Genomic DNA, 23,382 nt, shown 5'->3' on the forward strand with positions numbered 1-23,382 from the left:
GTTTTTATATGACTGATGATAAAAAATATAGGAAGATCATTGATTGTTACTTCAACTAGTGCTTTTTTTTTAAAGTCTCTCAAATCATGGAGGACTAGTTTTTTAAAGTTCTTGGTGATTTAGAACACTTTTTGAGAGTCAATGATTTAGCCCAGTCCCTTAAATTTTACAAATCTGGAAACTGAGTTCCAGAGAGGGTAAGTGACCTTCCAAAGTCCATCCAGCATATAAGGGCACACTTAGGATGAATGATCACAGCCTAAAACATAGAATTTCCCCCCAAAGACATAGATCATTTATCTCATCAATAGGTTAAGAAGATAGGGCATGACCCAGAATGTCTGTCAGCAGTCAGCTGTAGCAATCCAACAAACAGAAATCAAGATCTGTTGTATTCAAAACTATACAAGATTCATCAGAAACTATAAAGATGAATTCTCTACAATCTCTGACTTCAAGATCTTAGATTTAATGGCACCCGCCTTCATTGATTCTCTTGTTTAACCCACACAACTATTCTATCAGGGTAAATGTTGTATTATTCCCATTTTGTAAATGAGAAACTCCTATTGCTGGGAACCTACAAAACCATGATTCAGAGTCTGATGTCTTTGTTGCCGCCATATACTGCGCAAGTATTTTGAGAATTCAGAGAAGGAAAAAATTAATTCTGGCTGGGAGATTTGTGTAAGACTTCTTAGAGAATCTGAAATTTGTTTCTTTTTTAAATTGAAGTATAGTTGATTTACAGTGTTGTGTTAGTTTCTAGTGTACGGCATAGTGATTCAGTTATACACACACACACACACACACACACACACATTCTTTTTCAGATTCTTTTCCATTGTAGGTTATTACAAGACATTGAATACAGTTCCCTGTGCTATAAGTAGGTCTTGCTGTTTATCTGTTTTATATATAGTAGTGTGTATTTGTTAATCCCAAACTCCCAATTTATCCCACCACCCTCTTCCCTCTTTGGTAATAAGTTCATTTGTATCATTTTTTAGGAGAATCTGGAATTTGAAGCATGTGATAGATTTCAACAAAAAGAGATTCAATGAAAAGACTGTCCAAGGCAGAGGGAACCAAAGGGCCAGAGAAGGGAAAATTCTAGACCAAGTACTTGGAGGATGGTTCGGTTCTAGAGGACCTTGAATGCCATTCCAGGAAGTCAGTGAATGCCCAAGGGGTGCTGCGCAGAGCACAGTTTCTGTAGGCTGTTAGCAGGGCTTAGACACAGTGTTGGATGATCAGATGGGTCTGGAAAATACTGGGTGAAAAAGGTTCAATAGGTTCTTTACTGGAGGACTTCCCAGAATCTTGACTAGGCTAATGTGCATTATGAATGTCCAAGAAAAGGATAAAATTCATAGCATTTCCCAAATATATTTGATCACAGATTATCCATTTTATCATTTTTTTTCCCTTCCTTAAAAAGCAGCTGACAGATTACTTTGAGAAACAGTGCAGTTTATGCTGGGAAATATTCACAACAGAACTGAACCTTAGGAAAGTTCACCTGACAGTAGTAGGAAAGGCTTCCTGAGAGGGAGATGAGGTGGAGATAGGAGGCCAAGGGAAGGATCTTGGCGAGGGGGTCATGCTCACCTGAAGGTGAGGGTGAGTCTTGGAACTGGGAATAAAATTCACCAATCAATGTGTACTCTTAAAAAAGATTGGAAACAATTAAGGACTATTGATCACAGATTGGGTTTTAGAGGACTTTAAGGGATTATGGTTAATTTTCTATGTTATAATAGCAGCATGGTTATTGCTTTAAAAACCTTTATATGTTAGATACGTACTGAAGTATTTATGTGTGAAATTATTTACTTTAAAAGCATGCAGTTTCCAAAAAGGATAAATGAATGGAAAGATGTTTATAAGTTTGCTGAATTATACTCTTTTCTTGGCTTTTGTGTCTGTTTGCCTATTTCCATAATAAAAAGTTAAAAATAAAATCAGTGAGAGAAAAATTGAGAGGGAATATGCTTCACCATCTTAGCTTGGGTTCCCTGGGAAACTGGCTGAGAGGTGGAAATTTGCAACCAGTGCTCTTCAGATTAAACCCTGTGGGAAATTGCAGGAAGTGGAACTGGACCCAAGGAGAGGCTGAAATGCACTATAGTCGCAAAGAAGATCTAAGCAGCTGCCAGCTGGAATGGCCCCTCAGGTCACCTGATGTCAGGGGACCAAGTATTTATGCACCTCTCCCCACCCTCCCATCTGCATATACATAGTGACCTGTCATTGGATGGTGAGCTGTCTCCAGAGAACAGGCATGACCTAGAACAAGACATTATTTGGCTGACAGTTCCCAGGAGGGACTCCAGTAGAGGCTAAGCTTTCAGCAGTGGAAGTAATAAGACCCTCAGTCCTGATGGGGAATCTGGGCAGCCTACCCTGGCACCCATCATCCTCTCCATTTCTTCCTCCTTAAACATTTACAACGATGACATTTTTCTTCCATGTTGCACACAGTTGATGATGGTGTCTGTGTGTTGTTTTGTTGGCTGTTATAAAAGGCTGTGTATTTGCATACAGAAAGCCCGTGTTGACATGAAATAGATCTATTGCTTTAAATTCATTTCGCAAGTGGTTTTCATTGAAATAGCAGGAAACTAATGTCCTTTTAAAACTTTATTAAAATCATCTGGATATACTCAACCTAATAAAAGCAGAATACATGGCTGCTGGACTTCCTGTAGCTTTAGATATGGAGCAAAAAGAGGCTTAAGTGATATCCTACGTTTGAAATTGTGTAGAAAGATATGTTATTGGCCTAAGAAAATACGTCCCTTACGAAGCAGATTCACAAGTAGCATCCCTGCTCCGTTTCTGTTTGCATGACTGTTTGAGTGTCTCTGGCATTCTGTCCTACTTTGTCTCTTTGTTCTCTGTGTGTTTATATACGACAGTGCTATTTTACTGGGGCTGCTGCCTTGTCTTGTTCAGTCTAAGACATTTCACCTCTCCACTCAAGAAAGGTCAATTCTGAAGTGAACCTTTACAAAGAGCTGTATCATCCTGAGCTTCAGAATTACTTCGATTTTCTCTTCCAAAGAGACAAGTTGAGCCTTCATCATAATTGAATTCTGCGTAATCTTGCTATTTTCATGATTAATTACAAATGGGAGCTCTAGGCGGGTTGGGACAGCCATGTTTAATGAGGTCATTCAGGTGGCCAGGCCACTGTGGTCTTTTACTAACTTTAGACAAGAGAGTCAAATCATTTGCACCCTCTTGTTGAGTTACTTTAGAAAAAAATGACACCAGTGTTCATTAAGGATGTAAATGCCTGCAAATTTACATAAATACATGCCCTCTCCCCATCCAAATCCAACATGCATCCTTGATTGTATTTGATTTCAGGGCTTTGAAATGCAAAGGGAAACCCTGAACACCGTGGGGTAAAACTCTTCTGCAGCAGGGAACTAAGAGGAAGTCTTGAATAGCATTCCTCCAGCCAATATACACAAGCTTAACATTACTTTTTGAACCTATAGCCATGTGCATTAAAGATGAATATTTTGCCTATGAAAAATTAATGTCCCGGAGCTCTTTCAACCGTTGTTTCTTTGTGAAATGGAGTATGCAAAATGTCTTTTTGAAAAATGCAACCTTTTGGTGAATAGATTGCTTTTCCTCTTTTGGCTCGTGCTACTACTGGTTGGAAAGGCCCCTAAAGGAGCATTAAGCAAATGAGCAAATAGTTATCAAAGAGCCAGAAAGCAAGAGTCACAGGAGCCTGGAGATGGATGGAGCCAGTGAGCGAGACCAATTTTCGTTCTTCTGTGAAACAAATAAAATGTCTCTTCTCCTATTTTCTTTTGTCAATCTTTTAAAAATGTAAAGGCTCATTGCTTTTTTTTCTTGGTTAACAGATCGAGGTTTAAACAAAGAAGGCTCCTTTTCAAGGGCCAAAGTAAGAAGTGTCAAGCTCGGGAGGACGGAGCTGGGCTGGGAGCTCTGTGAGTTATCAGGTAAATGTTATGTCTGGAGTCAAGAGTAAGATAGCCAAGCCTCATGGGACCTTGGATCAATTTAATTTTGATGAATGACCAGCTTGGTAAATATTATTTACATTACTTCTCAAGTCAGGTCTGTTTCTGTTCCATTTGTGTTTGAAAATCCCGCATAGTCTGCTGTGGAATAGCTTCTCAAGTAATCCCCATGGTCTTGCTTTCCCCACTGTTAACTCACAATTAAAACGATAATTAGTAATGAGGGTGCTTGGCTTTTGAACTAAAAATGAAAACATGAGCGAACAGCTCAATAATCTAGATTTCTGCAATTCTTGAAGTTGCAAGACCTCAATATTCCCAACAATCTACCAAGGTAATGGTACTCTTAAAATTTTGCTTCTGCTTTTTAAAAAATGACATTCTTAACACAACATTGTAAATCAACTGTACTTCAGTTAAAAAAAAAAAGCTGATGCTATAACAAAAAAAAATTGTTAATGACCTTCTTAATTACAGTATTTAGAAAGAAAAAAAATGTTTTAAGCATAGTCCTATCCGTTTAACACACTATTTTTATTTATCTGCATTTTCTTCCACTGTTTAGCCACACAGGTATACCTTTACTGAGTATTACTACTCATTCATTCTACAAGTGTTTGTTAAGCACTTAATATATGTCAGTTAGTGGTTTAGACTAGAGATCAACAAACATTTTCTGTAATGAGCCACACAGTAAAAAATTTAGGTTTTAAGGGCCACCCAGTCTCTGTTGCAACTGCTCAGGTCAGCCTGGTAGGGCAAAAGCAGCCACAGACAGTATGTAAACAATAGGTCTGAAGGTGTTCCAATAAAACTTTATTTACAAAAGAGGTGGTAGGTCAGATTTGGCCAGCTGGCCACAGTTTAACAAACTCCGCTGTAAGACTATGAGGTCCAAGAGACAAAGTAGACAGGGTCCCACTGAACAGACACTGTAATTGGGGGAGGCAAATAATCAAGAGCAAACAAATAATTTCAGAGAGTAACTAGTGCAATAAAGGAAACTATCCCATATTTGACTTCGTCCTTCCTCTGTGTTGGACATTTAGCTAAACTTAACTGAGCGTATGTACAAATGAAGGGAACAAATAGGCAAGGTGTTCATCTGATAACAAACTTTTTCTCAGTTCTTTGTTTCTGCTTTGGATGGAGAAGTCCAACCATTCTAGATTAGGAGAAAAAATGGGGGTAAGGAAGGTGGATGTGAAAAGCATTTGCCTTGTGATAAGAACATTTTTGTTAGCTTTAGGCATCCGACAGTTTCTGTGTGGTCCTGAAAATCAGGAGCCAGAAGGCTAGACGGTTCTGAAGAAAGAGAGCAGACTAGTGGGAACCTCACACTTTCTGCTCAGGCCCTGGGTTTTGCCACCAGGCAGCCACCCTTCACGATTTTGTTGCTTAGGAACAAGATAGCTCAGAGAAAGATGCTTACGTTCAAATCCATCAAGCACAAGTTGTCATTAGCACAGTACATACAAAGCACAGTACATCACCCTATGTTATGGGAAGGATAGACTGATGAGTGTGACAAATCCCACTTCTTTTCAGGTGGAGAGAGGAAGTTGCAGGGACAGGACAGATTCCAGGCCAACTATATCAAGTGATAGGATATCTGGGAGGTCAACCTTTAGTGTCCTGATGCTCAGCATAGAGGAAGGGCTTTATACTCACGCTCCAGGAAGCCAGTGCATAGGAAATATGCATTCCCTTCTCTTCCAGAAATATTTTCTCCTCCTTTGCTCTTCCCCTTGGGAAAAACAGTGACCTCTCTGGTAGATGGGGTTGGAGAAACACAGGGTGTGATGTTTTCTGTATTCTTTATTTAGATTCTGGGCATGACAAATAGAGATTAGGGTTTCTATGCTCCAGACACCAACATTTCATTTATTGAATCCTCCCAATAGTCCTATGAGGTAGTACTTTATCATTCCCTCTTCTAGATGAGGAAACTGAGTCACAGAAACTCTGAGAGACTCACACTGCTGGCTGGCTGATGAATAGTACAGCCAGGTTTACTCAGGCAATCTAACTCCAGAATCTGTGCTCTTGGTTTCTCTGCTCTCTGGTTCACCAGAGGAATGAGAGTGTTCTGCTTACTTCTTCCACAATGTAAGCATCCCTGAGTCAGGGCAGGGTCCAGGCCTTGCTCAAACCCTCTGTGTCCCTGATGGAGGCACATGAGCAATGTCAATGGGCAGATTGCAGATTTCCTTGGTACCAATCGCTAGATTTAGCCAAAAAGTCAACTGCATTCTTGAATTCGACAATATAGGTAATAAAGCTAATATTTTCATCTCTCTTGTTTTACTCCTGCACCTATTTTCTCAAATTTTGGTGACCAATTTAGAGAAAAAAAGAGTGAGTAATTCTCATCCCAAACCTCCAACATAAGTATGAATATAGCAGAAGTAAAAAGTAGCCAACAACAATTACAATAGAGCAGACATTGTGCTAAGTGCTTTAGGTATTATCTCTTTGCATCTACACCACAATCCCAAACAAGTAGGTGCTACATGTTATGGAAGAGAAAAGAGAGATTAAATTTTATGTTGTCGAACAGGCTGATAAATAAAAGGGCAATGACTGTTTTATTGGCTATATGATGTATTAACAGGCAAGCCCAACACTTGATGGCAGTGGTCTTTGATGTTAACATCAAATAATTCTGCTTTTCACAGAGTCACACACAACAGTTGACTTTTAATATTGTCTGAGAGCACTCAAAGGTCAAAATAATTCAGTGGTACTGGCCAAAAAATAGCAGAATGGAGATAAGACATTTCATTTGAAAACTTTCATCGATCTACTTCTTCCATCCTTTTTGGCATTACCCTAGACAAGCCACCATCATCTCTCACTTGTGCTACCAAAAGAGTCCCCATATTGTCAACCACATATGTACTTCTCCACGTCAACTGTCTTCTCCGTAATGCAGAAATATGACCTTGCTACAAGTTATTCTCCTGAACAGGAAATTTAATATCTTACAACTTTTCCTAGAATGAAGACTAAAATTCGCAACACATCCTTCAAAATTCTGTAAAGTATGGCCCTTCCTTCATCTCCCATTTTTGCCTGGTTTTTACATCCATAAATAAACTTACCCTAGTCTATCTCGTTCACTGCTCTATTCTCAGTGCCAAACACAGTGCATGGCACATACTCACCCAGTATATGTTGTTGAATCAGTCCCACCAAATATGGTTGTGTGGATTATGTACTGCCCAGCCCCAAGAGCACTGTCCACATAGATGATGATGTCGGTGGTGCTTCCTGGACACGCACAACACAGCAGCCCTATATTGAATGGAAAAATGAATACATGAATAAGTAAATGGGTGAGTCAATGAAACCATTGGTACAGAATTGCCTTATTGGGGAAAACTATGTTTGATGTCCAATGTTTCCTAAAAACTATAAAATCTCATGTAGTTCTGTATGCCTTGTATATATGTCACACTGAAGCAGTAATTTTGGCATTTTACATGTTCCAAATGAGATCTCTTTTGCCCTTATTTGAATTCTACATATACCCTTTCATCATCTTGAACTTGGTCCACAGCCCTCCAGGTGCCAATATAAATTCCCACTTTGGCTTTTTAATTGTACAGAGACCTCATTTTTGACTTACAGGTGAAAAAGAGCTGAAGCTGCATTCCATTTGTGAGTCGAAGTACATTTTTAATATAGTATTTTTATTCAATGGGGCCCCTGAGTAATATCTGCCATGTATTATAATATGCTGGTAAAATATATACAATCATCAGGGGAAGAAAAGAGTGACATCCAGAAGAAGGTTATAGATCACAGTGTTGAGAGCTGCATTACCTGGCACAGGGGACTTCTGATAACTAAGTGTCTATTGGAAATGATAAATCTTAGCCACGAAGCCATGGATCTGTAAGTCCTGCCATGCATCTACATTCCGTTTGTGACTCTAGGCTTCCCTGCAGCAGAAATTAAGCCATGATTTATACCATTTATTAATATGCTTTAAAAGGACAGCCGATTGAGGAATAAAATGGGAACTGGGGTTGGGTGAATTGTGATTTCTTAGGACCAGGAACTGCTACATCATCACCAATACTGCTGCCATTTCACCTTGTAATTCACATTCTTTCATTCCCCAGAGAGTCTCTGAGCTCCCCATGTCTTGAATTCATTTTTGTATCTAACTTACACATACCTGCCTTGCACATACGGGGTTTGCAGGTCTTGATATTCATGGGATGACTGAATGAAATTACTAAACCAAATGGTTTCATTAAAGCAGACTTAAAATTCCACACTGCCTCAAAAACATCACGACATTGACTTTTCAAACTAAGAGCAGAACATCAAATTGGCCAAGTTTCTCATCGCAGCTTGACCCATGAGAAAGTGGATGCCTTGCTGTGCCACCCCTTCAGGAATGAAGGGCTTTTCCTCCCAACTACTGGGACGGCAGCCAGAAGGCAACCTTTGCCCATTAGGCCCCCTTTGGGAAAAGATGCTGCGGAGAGCTGCTTCACCCTTCTGGGGGTGGCCTCAGCCAATAGTTGGTCAACACCAGTGTGTAAAGGCCGGCCCCCCCCCCCAAGTCAGGCCAATGCTGCAGAGCCACCCCAGCTCCAGAGCTGCCCCTGAAGTCAGCTGAGACCTCTCCTGATCACACAACACAGCCCACCTTCTCCCTCTAGCCCATCCTTCTTCCGTCCCACTCCCATCCACAGGTGTTTATCCTGGGAGCACTCCCTAATAAACCTCCTCAATGCTCGTATTTGTCCCAGGATTAGCTTCCCACAGAGCACAACCTATAACCCATGCCTCTGGGTTTCAAAGAATTAAATACAAAGGAATCAATTCAAGGACTTTTTTCCCCCCACATTAGAACAGTCTTGTAACAAATGACATTACTATTTGAGAAAGTGACTGGGTCTTAGTAGCAGCTGCAGCAGAAAGCTGGATCCACACTATTCATGTGATACAACAGAAACACTCTCATAGCTTGGAGTAACAGGCAGCGTTGTCCTTCATAGCACGAGAACACTGCTCCCCAAACATCAGGAATTTAAGAAATTATGGTGATGGAGCAAACACACACTTAATTGAGGATAGTATCAGAGTTCTTGCATTTTTAACTTGACTTCTAGAAAACTGTTTTTCTTTAATGACTGGTTGTTGTTTGTTTATATCTAATTCCTCCAAATATGCAAGTAACAAGACAACCTGGAAGAAATTGCCAAGAACTAGATAATTAACAAGTCGTACCTTTTCCCTAATAATTATTATAACAAATGTAATTTTTGAAGATACTCTAGTCTAATATTTAATAACATATTATAACTATTGATGAGACACTGGTATAGAAAACACACACACAAAGTTATCTCTGATCATTGAGATTAGAGTTGAATTTTAATTTTTTCTTCTTTTTGCTTTTTCGTATTTCCACAAGAAGCATAGTCTTTTCTTAGAAAACTAACAAATGCTATTGACTATGTGATTTGTGTTGTTTTCTTTATTTTTTTTTTGAATTTCGTATCTTTTATTATCCAGATTATTTGCTGTGTTTTTCTCTTATTATTCTTTCCTACACAAATTTTTCTGCTGCCAGAGGTCCTCTGCCTTTGCATATTTTTCTGATATAACTTTTAATTTTTTTTGTAAAAACTGTCTGACGTGTTTATTTCTTTTTTTTTTTAACATTTTTTATTGATTTATAATCATTTTACAATGTTGTGTCAAATTCCAGTGTTCAGCACAATTTTTCAGTCATTCATGGACATATACACACTCATTGTCACATTTTTTTCTCTGTGAGTTATCATAACATTTTGTGTATATTTCCCTGTGCTATATACAGTGTAATCTTGTTTATCTATTCTACAATTTTGAAATCCCAGTCTATCCCTTCCCACCCTCCACCCCCCTGGTAACCACAAGTCTGTATTCTCTGTCTGTGAGTCTATTTCTGTCCTTTATTTACACTTTGTTTTTGTTTGTTTGTTTGTTTTTGTTTTTGTTTTTTAGATTCCACATATGAGCGATCTCATATGGTATTTTTCTTTATCTTTCTGGCTTACTTCACTTAGAATGACATTCTCCAGGAGCATCCATGTTGCTGCAAATGGCATTATGTTGTCGGTTTTTATGGCTGAGTAGTATTCCATTGTATAAATATACCACCTCTTCTTTATCCAGTCACCTGTTGATGGACATTTAGTCTGTTTCCATGTTTTGGCTATTGTAAATAGTGCTGCTATGAACATTGGGGTGCAGGTGTCATCCTGAAGTAGGGTTCCTTCTGGATACAAGCCCAGGAGTGGGATTCCTGGGTCATATGGTAAGTCTATTCCTAGTCTTTTGAGGAATCTCCACACTGTTTTCCATAGTGGCTGCACCAAACTGCATTCCCATCAGCAGTGTAGGAGGGTTCCCCTTTCTCCATAGCCTCTCCAGCATTTGTCATTTGTGGATTTTTGAATGACGACCATTCTGACTGGTGTGAGGTGATACCTCATTGTTGTTTTGATTTGCATTTCTCTGATAGTTAGTGTATTGAGCATTTTTTCATGTGTTTTTTGATCATTTGTATGTCTTCCTTGGAGAATTGCTTGTTTAGGTCTTCTGCCCATTTTTGGATTGGGTTGTTTATTTTTTTCTTATTGAGTCGTATGAGCTGCTTATATATTCTGGAGATCAAGCCTTTGTCGATTTCATTTGCAAAAATTTTCTCCCATTCCTTAGGTTGCCTTCTTGTTTTACTTCTAGGTTTCCTTTGCTGTGCAGAAGCTTGTAAGTTTCATTAGGTCCCATTTGTTTATTCTTGCTTTTATTTCTTCCAGGAGAAAATTTTTGAAATGTATGTCAGATAATGTTTTGCCTATGTTTTCCTCTAGGAGGTTTATTGTATCTTGTCTTATGTTTAAGTCTTTAATCCATTTTGAGTTGATTTTTGTATATGGTGTGAGGGAGTGTTCTAGCTTCATTGTTTTACATGCTGCTCTCCAGTTTTCCCAACACCATTTGCTGAAGAGACTGTCTTTATTCCATTGTATATTCTTGCCTCCTTTGTCAAAGATTAGTTGACCAAAAGCTTGTGGGTTCATTTCTGGGCTCTCTACTCTGTTCCATTGGTCTATATGTCTGTTTTGGTACCAATACCATGCTGTCTTGATGACTGTAGCTCTATAGTATTGTCTGAAGTCTGGGAGAGTTACTCCTCCAGCCTCTTTCTCTCTCTTCAGTAATGCTTTGGCAATTCTAGGTCTTTGATGGTTCCATATAAATTTTATTATGATTTGTTCTAGTTCTGTGAAATATGTCCTGGGTAATTTGATAGGGATTGCATGAAATCTGTAGATTGCCTTGGGCAGTGTGACCATTTTAACAATATTGATTCTTCCAATCCAAGAGCATGGAATATCTTTCCATTTTTTAAAGTCTTCTTTAATTTCCTTCATCAGTGGTTTATAGTTTTCTGTGTATATTTGTGTTGTTTTCTTAAAAACCACTTAGAATTTTATTAGCTAGCTGTCTATAAAAAAAATAGTTATTTATCTAAAGTCCAATCAGAAAGCAGCTCTGACTGTGTGCATACAGAAGGATTTGTTTCATAATAGTCCTCCATGTCTAAGGAAAATATGTAAACAATGCATTGTGGAAAGCTTGTCCAGCTACTGGATTAAGCATCCAGTTGGCCATCAGAAGTTAAAAAAAAAAAAAAAACACAACAACAACAACCCTGGGCTACTTTGTGACAGCTGGCTCCACTTGGTAAACTTACACACATTGTGCTAAGAAATGTGGTTTATTCAACCTCTGGTTTGTAATGCTTTTTAAATTCTCCCATCAATGTGAAAAAAAAAGCCTCTATTTTTAAAAACTGGACAATTTCTGGACTATAAAAATAACACAGTGGTTATTATACTAATACAGCTAATTGTTTCTGAGCAATTTTCTTAATACATAGCAAGCCTCAAGCTCAGTGCTATTTACCATCATTCTCTTAACAAGCAGATGCGAAGTCCTCTCTCAGCTTACTTTCAGAGGAGGATACTGATCCTCAGTCAGGTTGAGTAGGTGGCCAAAGGCTCACCAGCCTAACGCATGGCTTAGCCAAAAGTCCAGAGTCAAGCCACCTGTTTCTGACTCTAGGATTGTGAGTCCTCATTCACCAAGCTGTGCAGTCTCCTGACCATCTGCAAGTTCCAAAGCATGGTATAACCCCAGCATCCATCTCCATGGGAACAGATAGTTGGCAGTCAGTAAATATCTGCAGAATGGCCAACAGACTGTGCTCTTTAGTCCATTAAATAAGGACTAACACAAAGAAGTGGGAGTTGTAGCATTAAGAAGTATTGGGAGATCACGATTTTCATGCATCAAATTATTTTAGGACAGTATTTTCAGAGTTACTATAAAGTACTAGCAGTCTTCTTCTTTGTGTTACCAAAACACTTCTTATATGAAATAACAGTTTCAGGAAACTATTTTTATATAAACATAAGTCCAAACTGATTTCTTTATTCAAATAAATATTCAGTTTTACACAGAAGTCAGATTTGCTTAACCTGGTATTACATTATCAGTGTCACATAGAAAAATATCAGAATATGATTTATATTTACATTTTCGTCCACTCTCTTAGGTATTTTTAGAGTGCTGTGTCTTTGCTGACTGAAAACCTGGTGCTTTTTTTTTTTTTTTAATTTGAATTAAAGCAAGTATTATTGTATTTCTGGCCTAGCAACTATGGGCCTGTGTAGATGCTGGGGAACATATATATCCGTAATGAATCCATTCCTATTACTGAATCAAAACCGAATGGATCTTTGAGATTTTAAAATTAGTATTACTTAGTCACACCAAATGAGAAGGCAGTTATTGCCAAATCCATTTTATAGATAAAATCATGCACTTTGTAGCTTTCCCTTATGCATTCATATAAAGAGAAAATAAAATCTGAGTTTGGAATTGCTATTTAAAAGTTGACAGTTTCCCCTCAAGTTGTGGCAATTTCCATGTAAAATACAGTAATAGGTAAGTTAAAATAAAATACAGTATTTTGAAACCCTTGAAAATGCCAGCCTTGATAAAAACGAGCCATCAAAGTAGGTACTTTTTCATTATCTCCATTTGACAGAAGAGAAACTTAAGGCTCAGAGAAATCAAGAAACTTACCCAAGGTCACACAGTCATAAAAAAGCAAAGCTGGGATGTGAATTCAAGTGTGTTAGACTCTGGGGCAGAGTTTCTCAACCTTAGTACTATTGTCACTTTAGACTGTTTAATTATTTGGGTTGGGCGGACAGGTATCCTGGGCATTGTAGGATGTTTAACAGCATCCTTGGCCTCTACTCCATAGATGCTAGTAGCATCTCCCTCCCAAAAATTTGCAACAACCCAAAATGTCTCCAGACGTTGTCAAATTTCCCCTGCGGAGGAAAAATCACCCCTGATTTAGAACCACTGCCCTAAACCTCCCGTCTTAAGTACCGTACTTTTCTGCCTGCCTTTCAAGTTAGGTCAAGATCACCCTTACAGAATGGGCCCCTAGCAAGCTTGTCACAGTCCATGCATGTCTAGGCCTTGGCCAATTTAGTTTCTCCCTCATTTTACGTAGGAAGGAAATGCCAGGCGCCCACAATCTGGAGTGGTTTGGGATATGTACCCAAAGCTAAAATTAATTTAAAAAAATAATGAATTGCCCTGCTCTCATTACCAGAAATTTGAGCCAAAACTAGCTCCATGTGCTTGGGGATGAGATTGTTAAAAAGGGAGGGGAGTGGGAAGACTGATTCAAGCTCAGAGCACTCACTATTTCACTTAGAATTAATTTGATGAAGAACTAAAATAAGAATTGCAGAGTCATCAAAGATGATGGCTTTTCCTTTATGACCCTTGGCACCAGAACAAAGAGCCTATTTTTGTGGTTTTGGGGGTTTCCAGAATAAAGGGAATAAAATGTTTAGGTAATGTTTGGATGGTTTGGAGACTGTATGTACATTAGTGATAGGTCAATTAATATTCGAACAGTTCAAAGAGGCAATTATTTTAATTTATAAATCACTTCAGAGGTAGGGAGCTGCCATCCATTAATGTGGTTTTTACAAATAAGAGTGCTCATTGTTATGTGTTTGTGTGTGTGTGTGTATTTCTCCCCGTGTCATTCTATCTGGCCTGAATTTTCCGACCAGATCGCATACCTCTGTGATTATGTATTTGTCTCTAGAGCACTGCCAAATACATAAAGCGTTGTATCTGCAATTTGACCCTTGGCTGAGACCACCCTATTTTTCGAGTTTTCACTCTGCTAAAAGGTACCACCAGGCACAATGTTGCTTCCAGAAAAGGACTTCTTACATTACACTCTAAATGGCAGAGTCTGGAAGCTAAGCCTCCCCCGGGGGCTTACAATGCCTCTTGGTAATCATTGTCATCATTCACAAAGGGGAGAGGGCCAAAGTGATTTCTGGGCACGGTGGGCTTGTCAGATACTTTGACAGTTGGGGAAAAGCCTCCAAATGACAACTTAGAGGTTTCCTTTAAAACCATGTCATAAGCATCCCTTTATTTCTCTCTCTCTCCTTTTTTTTTTTTTTTTTTTTTTTTAAGTTATTGAATGACCACAGGGTACCAAGCAAGTACAGTCTGATGGGGGAGGCAAACTAGGAAGCTGGAAATAAGAGTATAGTCCGATGGGTGTGATAATTGATAAAGTATAAGGTGCTGGAGATGGTGTGGTGTCTGGGGAAGCTTCCAGAAGGAAGTAACCTCTACTTCACAGCTGAAAGATGAATATGTATTAGTTTGGTGAACTGGAGGGGAGGGATATTCCAGGCAAAGGGATGAGAAATGGAGAAAAGGCTCAAAGGCGAGAGAAAACATGGTGATTTTAGGAAACCGAAGCAAAAACAGCTGGTGTCTGGAAAGGAAGAAATGTGAGGGGCAAGCAATGAAGCTAGAGATTGAAGCTCAGACGGGGTTACAAAATACTTTCCAGGTTATGTTAAAGAGTTGACTTTATCCTAAGGGCACAAGTATGTGATGGAAATGCTTTAAGCTGGGGAACGATATGGTCAGATTGAGGAAAAGCAATAGGAGGAGAGAGAAACGGCTGGGAAGAGATGAGGGGTTTGGGAAAGTCATACCTAGCTTACATCAGTAGGCTCAGGAACTGGAAAGAAGAAACTTACAGGGGATATTTAATAGAAGTAAGAGAATTCAGTGAAGACTAAAAGAGATCTGGCTAATAATAAATTCACTGATAACCCTTCCCATTATACATATACTCCTACCCTTTTAACTCAGGTTATTTATATTGAAAAAAAAAGACAATTATATAATCTATATTTATACCCTTGGTTTCATCAATAAAAATTGCAAGTATTTATCTAGCATCTACTACATGCCTGGCACTGAAGAAACTCCTGCAGAGCAGAAACCCTTCCTACTTTCAGAGAGTTTCATTTTAGTGATGGAGACAGGCAGTAACAGGAAATCAAAGCACAGATACTCAAACCACAGTCAGTGCTGTGAAGATGAGAAATTATAAGGACGTGTAAAAGGTCTTGCCCAGTGGAAAGGAAGGACTCTGAGACGAGGACATTTCTGCTGAGACCAGAGCAAAGAGGAGCCAACCCTGAGGAGTCCAGTGGAGCAGGCATTCCAGCTGAGGGAACAGCGGAGTCCTGGAGGTGGGAGTGATCATGACCTTCTGGGGGAGCTCAGAGCCAAAAGAGGCACAGCACGGAAGGCCTTGGGGGACACAGTCAGGCATTTGGGTACTACTCCGAGTGTAGTTTGATCTTGGGGTCTGTCTCTGTTATCACTGGACATTGTTACATCCATTCCAATGGTTGCAATAAATAGTCCCTCACATCCCAGTGTCCTCTAATGAAAATGTTTCGTTATGAGATTTCAACTTTCTACCTTGGGATGAAGTCCCTTTCAGTGCAATGTACTTTGTGGAGAGAACAGATCAGATGGCTTAAGAAACAGCCTTCACTGGGGCAATGATTATTTATATCCAAAGACCAAGCTTGCCAGGCACTGACTGACTATGAAGCTCTTTCTGGAAGGAAGAACAAAACAATACTCCATACATTCCCAACTCTCCACTTAGAGGGAACACATCCAGTTCAAGTGGGATTTTGGCTGTGCGCTGGCCAGCTGCCCCATCAATGATTAATTCAGTTCTTTAATCACAGGAAAAGTGTTTAGGAAACTGGAGTCATGAGGGGAGGATGATCACCAGGAATGTGTGTGTTTCAAGGACCCCGTGCATTACCAGCTTTCCTCCTGTCCCCGCACAGAATGACGCAAGAGCATGCATTTACCGGGAAGACAAGTATGAGTTCCCTGGGTTCCACTCCCTGCTGGTTCTATGGCCTCAGTTTCCTGAGTCTGTAAAATGGAGATAACATCTGACTGCGGCGATAGAAAACTCAGAAAATTCTTTAGTCTTCAAATAGTAGATTTTCTCATGTTTATATGAAAGCTTCGCTTCATTTGGGCTCCACTTTTTTTTTTAAGCAAAATATCTGGCTTTATAGCTTGCAAATAAAGCATCAGCATTTCTTCGACTGTCTTCGACTGAGAGCAGAATGTTATTAACTTGGTTTCATTTTATCATCACCAAAGGGTGGCAGTTAATCAACATGCTGATTATATAGGAAACCTTGAGATTCTCTTTCTGATGAAAGACTTACCTAAAGGCTATTGTTTGTTATGGAAGTTATATCAGTGCCTAAAAATTTAAAAATACAAAACAGGATGAGGATTGGAGCAGGAGAAGGTTGAGAGGGAGAATTCTAAGAGAAGTTAAATTATATTTGGCTCACCTCTAACAAGTTATACCACATTGTTACGAAAACATGGGCATGGTGTAAACAGCTTTGGTGAATGTATCATTAAAAAAGTGATTTTTGTATTCTAATAGCATTATTTCAATCACATTAAAATTAAGAACATTTGCTACTGTGGCAGATATGGTAATAGCTTTCTGCTGTGAGTAGCATTAATTTTGAAACTTTTCAAATAGTTATTCTTTGGGGGGGAGGGTACAATTCAGTATAATACTTCCCACGTCTTCCTTCTAAAGTTATATTTCATGGCAGGTAATCTCAGTAAACAGAGGCAGTGGGAGGCCATATGATGTTGAAAGAACTGTGGAAAAGGACTTGCTTTCTAATTAACTACTAACACTTCACGAATGGAAATATAGTTGCACAGATGACATCTGGGCTGTGGAATTAGCAAGAGTGAGATTCAAGTCTCAGCTCTATCCTTACAGCTCTATGACCTCAGGACAAATTACATCTTATCTTTAAGCCTCAGTTTCCTTATCTGTGAAATGGAGATAATAACAATATTTTCCTCGAAAGTTGTTATTAAATTTAAATATATAAGCCTTATAATACTCAAAATGGTGACTAGTACATAATAAGAGCTCAAAAAAATCATTAACCATTGTTAACATTAATTAACTGTGTTATTTTTGGTAGATTGCTTTAGCAACCCAGACTTCTGATTTCTCATTGTAAAATAGAGGATTTGGGCTAGCATCCGCGTTTCCCAAATTTAGTAATTCATACACAGCCTTCAAGGTTTCTGCCATTTTGGGGGAAAATACCCCTGCAACATAGCCCCAAAAAGAAGGAGGCCATAAACACAGATACTCAGTACATCTGCGTCAATCTGTAAATTTAAAATAAATCTGCAATTTAATATAGGTGCACTGGCTTTAATTTAATAGTATAAGATATCATAATACCCATCTTTCCAATGTGATATTGTAAAAGATGCTGAAACTGAAGGTTCAGTCTGCTCATGGGCACATCTGCCACCATAGCTGTACCAACTGGGTTACCAGTACCATCAATACTTCAGGCTTATCCAGAGCAATCACAACTTGTTCTCTTTTTGTTTTAAATATTCATGAAGATAGACACATGTGAAGCCAATAGGTACAGTAGCTGAGAGCACAGACTTAGGAGCCAAACAGCCTGGGTTCAAATCGCAGCTCTGCTACCTGCTAGCTCACTGATGATGGGCAAGCCATTCAACCTCTCTGGGCCTCAGATTCCTCATCATGATAATAAGGGTGTCTACTTCTGAGTGTTATTGTGATATTTCAGATAAGTTAATATATGTAAAGTGCTTAGAATGGTGCCTGGTACCAACGTCTAGTTAGCAAACTATGCCTATCAACTTAGGCAAATATCACACTTCAATGAACACATTTGGATCATGTTTATTTTCTGTTGTGGTTCTGATGTCTTTAAAGAGTTGAGAAGGCAAACTGGGTCCTAATACTTGGAGTAGACCCTTAATGCCTCTGGCTTAGATTTTTCGTCCTATAAAATTATTGTACTATCTCCTTCTAGGTACTTCCTAAAAATGGTAAGGTCTGGAATGGGTAATGGGTGTGTATTTGAATAGTTTTAACTCCGCCAACAATTGACAGTAGAAGATCCTATTGTTCACTGGAGGCTTATGACTCTTGATCCTGAGCAGAGGACCAATGGGAGGACCAAATGTTGGTTGGTGACTCTCCATTGCTGTAGCAAAACCACAAGGGTCAAGAAAGCCATTTCTCTTGCTATGGCGTTCCTGCCAACATCACTGACGGAAATTAGACATAATGCGAATTCCATATGTCCAAATATATTACTATTCCATTTGGTCATAAAAATAGAAGTCTCTCTAGCCTACCATATTTAAAACCCAAATCATTTATATTTCAGACTCAAATCCTTCCTCTAAATCTTCACACACCTGCAACATATTGACATCCAAAATAAGCATCAGGCATTGAAAAATGTGAGCTCTCTATCCAAAAAGAAGCTCCACAAAGATAAGGGACCTCTGTACCCAGAGACTGGAAGTAAAATATGCAGGTGGGAGTAGTGCAGCAAATAGATCCCAGCCTTCGGATATATGGGGAGAAATTTAAGGGGACAAATCAAGGGTTTAAGTTACTGAGGTAGAATTATTATGTGTTTAAGTATTATGTCTCAGATGAGAGAGTTTTTGTAAATCACAGGTACTGGTACTTATACTCTCAGATATACTACAGCAAGTTCTAAGAGACCACAGAGAGTTCCTGTACCTTTCAGCTTGAAAGCACTCAGGTTTTGCTCTGGGTTATAGGCAAGTTCTTGTGTCAGAGCTGGAAGCATGTGGACAAATCTAAACTAAGGCAGCAAAAGGGGATGATAAGAAGGGAAGCCAAGCGCAGGGCAGGTTGCTTTATCCAACGTTGGTTTTGTTTGGTTTGAAAAGAGATGATCCAAAGTCAAGAGAACGCGTATGGCTTGATTTCACTTCGTCTGTTACCCAGCCTTACTATTACCTTTGGGACAATAATTCCTCATCAGAGATTACCTACTTGTCCAGAATCCACTGATAGGTTTCCAAGAGTGAATTACCATGGTTCTGATTATGGTCTGTCTATTGCTAACAATATTTGGTAAATTTTTAGACAGGAAAATCATAGTATATATGTTATGCTGCTAAATTAAAACCCATCCACTAGAGTTGACATGGTATTGGGTGCTGGCTAGCATTTGGGAGTGTGTAATGCCCTCCTCCAGTTCCTTTTTTTTATAAACTGAATCTATCTTATAGACCTAGGTCAGATTATGAGCTAAGATGAGACTATCTAGTCTTACTTCATCGCTTTTCACCAGTTTCCTTTCTGAGATGACCTCCTTTAGTCCGTCCACTCTGCCGTTACCCGGGCAGTTTAGACTGTGAAGGGCTTTCTGTAGGCGTCCAGTTCTTAACTGATTCTGGTTCTTCAGAGCCAGCTGTACCACCCTTCTAATAAAATTCCTATTTTGCTCAAGTTAGACAAAGTCTAGTTCTGTCTCCTGTACCCAAATAAGCCTGTCTCAGATGATACTAACCAAAATGCTTTATATATATATATATATATGTATAAAATATACATTACTAAATATATTACCTAATATATAATATACATTACTAAACACATGACATGTATTATACACATTTTAAATATATATTATATACATTTCTAATTATATTATATATATTATTTATTGTGAACTTACCTTGCTAGGCATTATTCTAAGCTCTTAAAATAGTAACTCATTTATAGTTACAAGTTTACGAAGATACCCCTTCTCCAGCACTTTCATTTTTATTCCTTGCTGTATTTTTTGTTTGTTTATTTTTGTTTTGCAGTGTCATTCTCTCTTTCCAACATACTTTATCATATTCTTATTAGGTTTATTGTTTACGTCTCTCCCTTCACTGGAATGTAAGCTCAGTGATGAGTCTCAAGTGCCCAGGACAATCTCTGACAATAGCAGGAGCTCAATAAATATATATTTCATTAAGTAAATAATGAATTTGTGAGCTTAGGCTGCTATTTGGCTTATTATGAGTATTCCTTTTAATACATAATCTCCTCCCACCTACCTTGTGGGGCTGGCTTACGTACAGTGTTTGTTCTCTTCTCTAAAGCTTTGTAAGTATAGGCTAGATTTTCACATCAGTGCTCTTGCCCAGCAACAGGGGACTAGATCAAATGACCTCCTGAGAGCTGTGTGGCCCTTGACAATCTACTTCAATTCCACTTAAATGTTCTAAAAGTAATTCGTGGAGAAATTCTTTTCCTCCTCTTCTCCCCAATTGGAGTGCACATTTATCTAATTATTTCCTTGCAAGATTGACCTAGCTTTAAAGGAGTCCCATGTCAGCTCTCCTGCATTGTCTTGAAGCACTCACTTTATAAAACTAAGAGACTAAAGACTCAGCTCTCTAGAGAATTAAATTGCATTCAAATAAGATTAAGGATTTTTGACTCACAAAAGCAAGGACAATCAGAGGCTAACTAAAACGAGGCAATTGTTCAGCAAGCTAATCCAGACATGTTATTCACAAAGGTACTCTTACAATTGGTCAGGGAGGAAAGATGCCGTGAAGGGGTGGGCAGGCTGCATTGGGTTAGGGGAGCTGTCTTCCTTCTAGGGCTTAAAGCCCGTCCCTCCCTCACTTCCTACAGGGTGAATATGTTTATTTTCTAAATGTAGTCGATAGTGGCCCAATATCCTCCCATTGAATGGGATTAAATTAGAGGCTGAGAGAGAGCCTTGAATTAAATCTTGGAAGCCACGCACCATGGTTAGTTCCTCTAAAGAAGCAGTGGATTGGTGATGCGGTGTCATGAGTGGAGAAACAGTACTGATATTGATATAAGGAAGTTTGTCTGTCACCCGAGGTTTGGAACAGGAGTTCTTAGCCTCTTGTGAGCCATAGACTCCTTTTCAGAATGTTTTAAAATGTGTAAAATAAAGAGCATCAGATTGCACAGCAAACTAATTATATCAAAATCCATTTGCAAAAATATTTTTTCAGAACAGATCAGTAATAACATGTAGTTCTTAACACATTAAATATCAGGGCTGTGGTAGGCCTGATAATTACTGTAATTTTTAAGTAGTGATGAGTTTAAATGATAGTCTGAGGTATCTCAACAGCTGTAACGTGATATGAAAATATGTACAATTTATGTAAGTGAGAAAGTCACAGGTCCAGCTAATAATTCTGTGGTTGGTTGCCTGCATTTATAATGGACAAAAATGCTGAATTTCAGTTAGATGTTAGTAAAAACAGTGATGTAATTTCATGAGTGCCCCCCAATGTCTACCCCAGGTTAAGAACTTCTGTCATGGAGATTGAAGTGAAACAGTCCATGAACCCTCCCCACTAAGTACTGTACCCAAGGTCATGGTGGAGTGCATATACTTGCTGACGTTTGTTTCACCTGTGACCCAGCCCACTAAGAAAATGTTCTTGCTGATTCACATCAGAAATGAGGAAGCTTGAAGAAAATGGAAGCATTTCAGTACCTGCCATGTGTGTTTTGTGCTTAATGAAAGGGACTCTTTAAACTGCTGGGTAAGGGACCCAAGTTGCCATAAAAGGGTATTAGAACTCTAGCACTACGTTCAGCCTTGTCTAAGCTCACCCATCAACGTACTTCCATGCCCTTTCTGAATTCACCCCTATGTAGTATTAGTGAAGAGAGATGGAATGATCCAGGAGTATCTCTTCTCAAAAGTACCTGGGGGAAGTAGAAGGTATAATGTCATCTTCCAGGATCCCTAGCTCTGAGGCTATTATTGCAAGTTTCATCTTCTGTCTGGTACGAAAATGAACATCATTTGGCAGAACACCTTCTATGCTGTTCTAAGTTTTCAAATGGTGAGCTTTAGTGAAAGAGCATTTAAGCAGAACTGGGTGTGCCCCAATGACCAGATCGGGTACTGTTAGGAGTCATCATATGCAAACTAGTCTTGAAAGCTAGCACAAACTCTGATGGGAGAGACTCTTGGAGGAAATTTAGAACTTGCTTCCCCTCCTGGGTTATTCAGTTAATAAGCAGCCATGTTGGTTATTAAGATAGTAAATATTTCTATAGTGGTGGGTGAACAGTCACCGCTGGAGCCCTCCAAACACCTCTTTCTACTACATTAGCTTCCCTGCCCCTCACCCTGGGTGACTCCAAGCCTCCTCACATTCTAGGAACTAAATGCCTAGCCTCCTAAAGGTGCTCTGGTCCTTCAGCTGGCATCCAGTCTCACTGGCCAATGCCCAACCGTACTGCTTGCTAACTATTTCTGTTCTCTGTGACTCTCATTCTGCAGCTGAAGACGTAGCTGAATTCCTGAGATCTCAGTTGCCCATCTTTTTATTGATGGAATAGGAGGTATAAATGGAAATGAAGAATTAACCTTTTATTTGAGCATAAGAATTTTTTTAAAGTTTGAATTCATTTATAGAAAGTCTCTAAATCAAGGGTTGCAAACTCCTGTAGACTGACAAAACTTGGCCTCCAGATAGGTGTTTTTGAATGGCCAGGAGTCTGTAAAAATGTTGAATTCAAAGATTAAGCCAAAAAAAAAAGAAAGATTCATCTCAGCTACTCTCTTGTTGTACTGTTCAGGTGCATATTTGAAATCTCAGCCCATTCCTTGAAGGCATTCAGATCTGAAACCCCTGTACTAAATACATATACCACCATCTCGGTTCTATTAGTATTTTCTCATCAGCGTAGGCTGACACCCATCATACAGTCTATAACTTGAGCTTTAATGTCTCTCTTTTGTTTAAGAAATGGATGCAAACTACATTTAGAGGCAGCTGATTAAGATTAATTATTTCACCAGACCCAACAGGTCTAATTAGATTTGATTCATCTCTAATTTTATTACCAATGAGCGTATTTTGATGATTGTTTTATATTTTCTTAACTTCACGAAAAAATGCTTCTCTCTCCCCATGGGCTTTTTCCTCCCCTTAAGGGATGTGGTGGTGAGTCACCATCCATGTTCTCCCTGACTCTGGGTACCATTAA

General features: G+C 39.0%; 1 long non-coding RNA gene across 6 annotated transcripts in view; it reads right to left on the minus strand.

Moving 5' to 3' along the window:
• Positions 1–23,382, minus strand: part of LOC105095245 (uncharacterized) — a 310,436-nt gene that overhangs the window by 160,655 nt on the left and 126,399 nt on the right. For 2 of the 6 annotated variants that reach the window (XR_004142522.2, XR_010384819.1), the window contains exon 4: positions 7,175–7,304. This is a non-coding gene — a long non-coding RNA (uncharacterized LOC105095245). Of the gene's footprint in view, positions 1–4,802; positions 7,305–23,382 lie in introns of those variants that run through there. The other 4 variants (XR_010384817.1, XR_010384816.1, XR_010384820.1 and 1 more) reach the window with 3 other exon arrangements.

Source organism: Camelus dromedarius, chromosome 17 (genome assembly GCF_036321535.1).
Source record: "Camelus dromedarius isolate mCamDro1 chromosome 17, mCamDro1.pat, whole genome shotgun sequence".
In the NCBI taxonomy this organism is placed as follows: Eukaryota; Metazoa; Chordata; class Mammalia; order Artiodactyla; family Camelidae; genus Camelus; species Camelus dromedarius.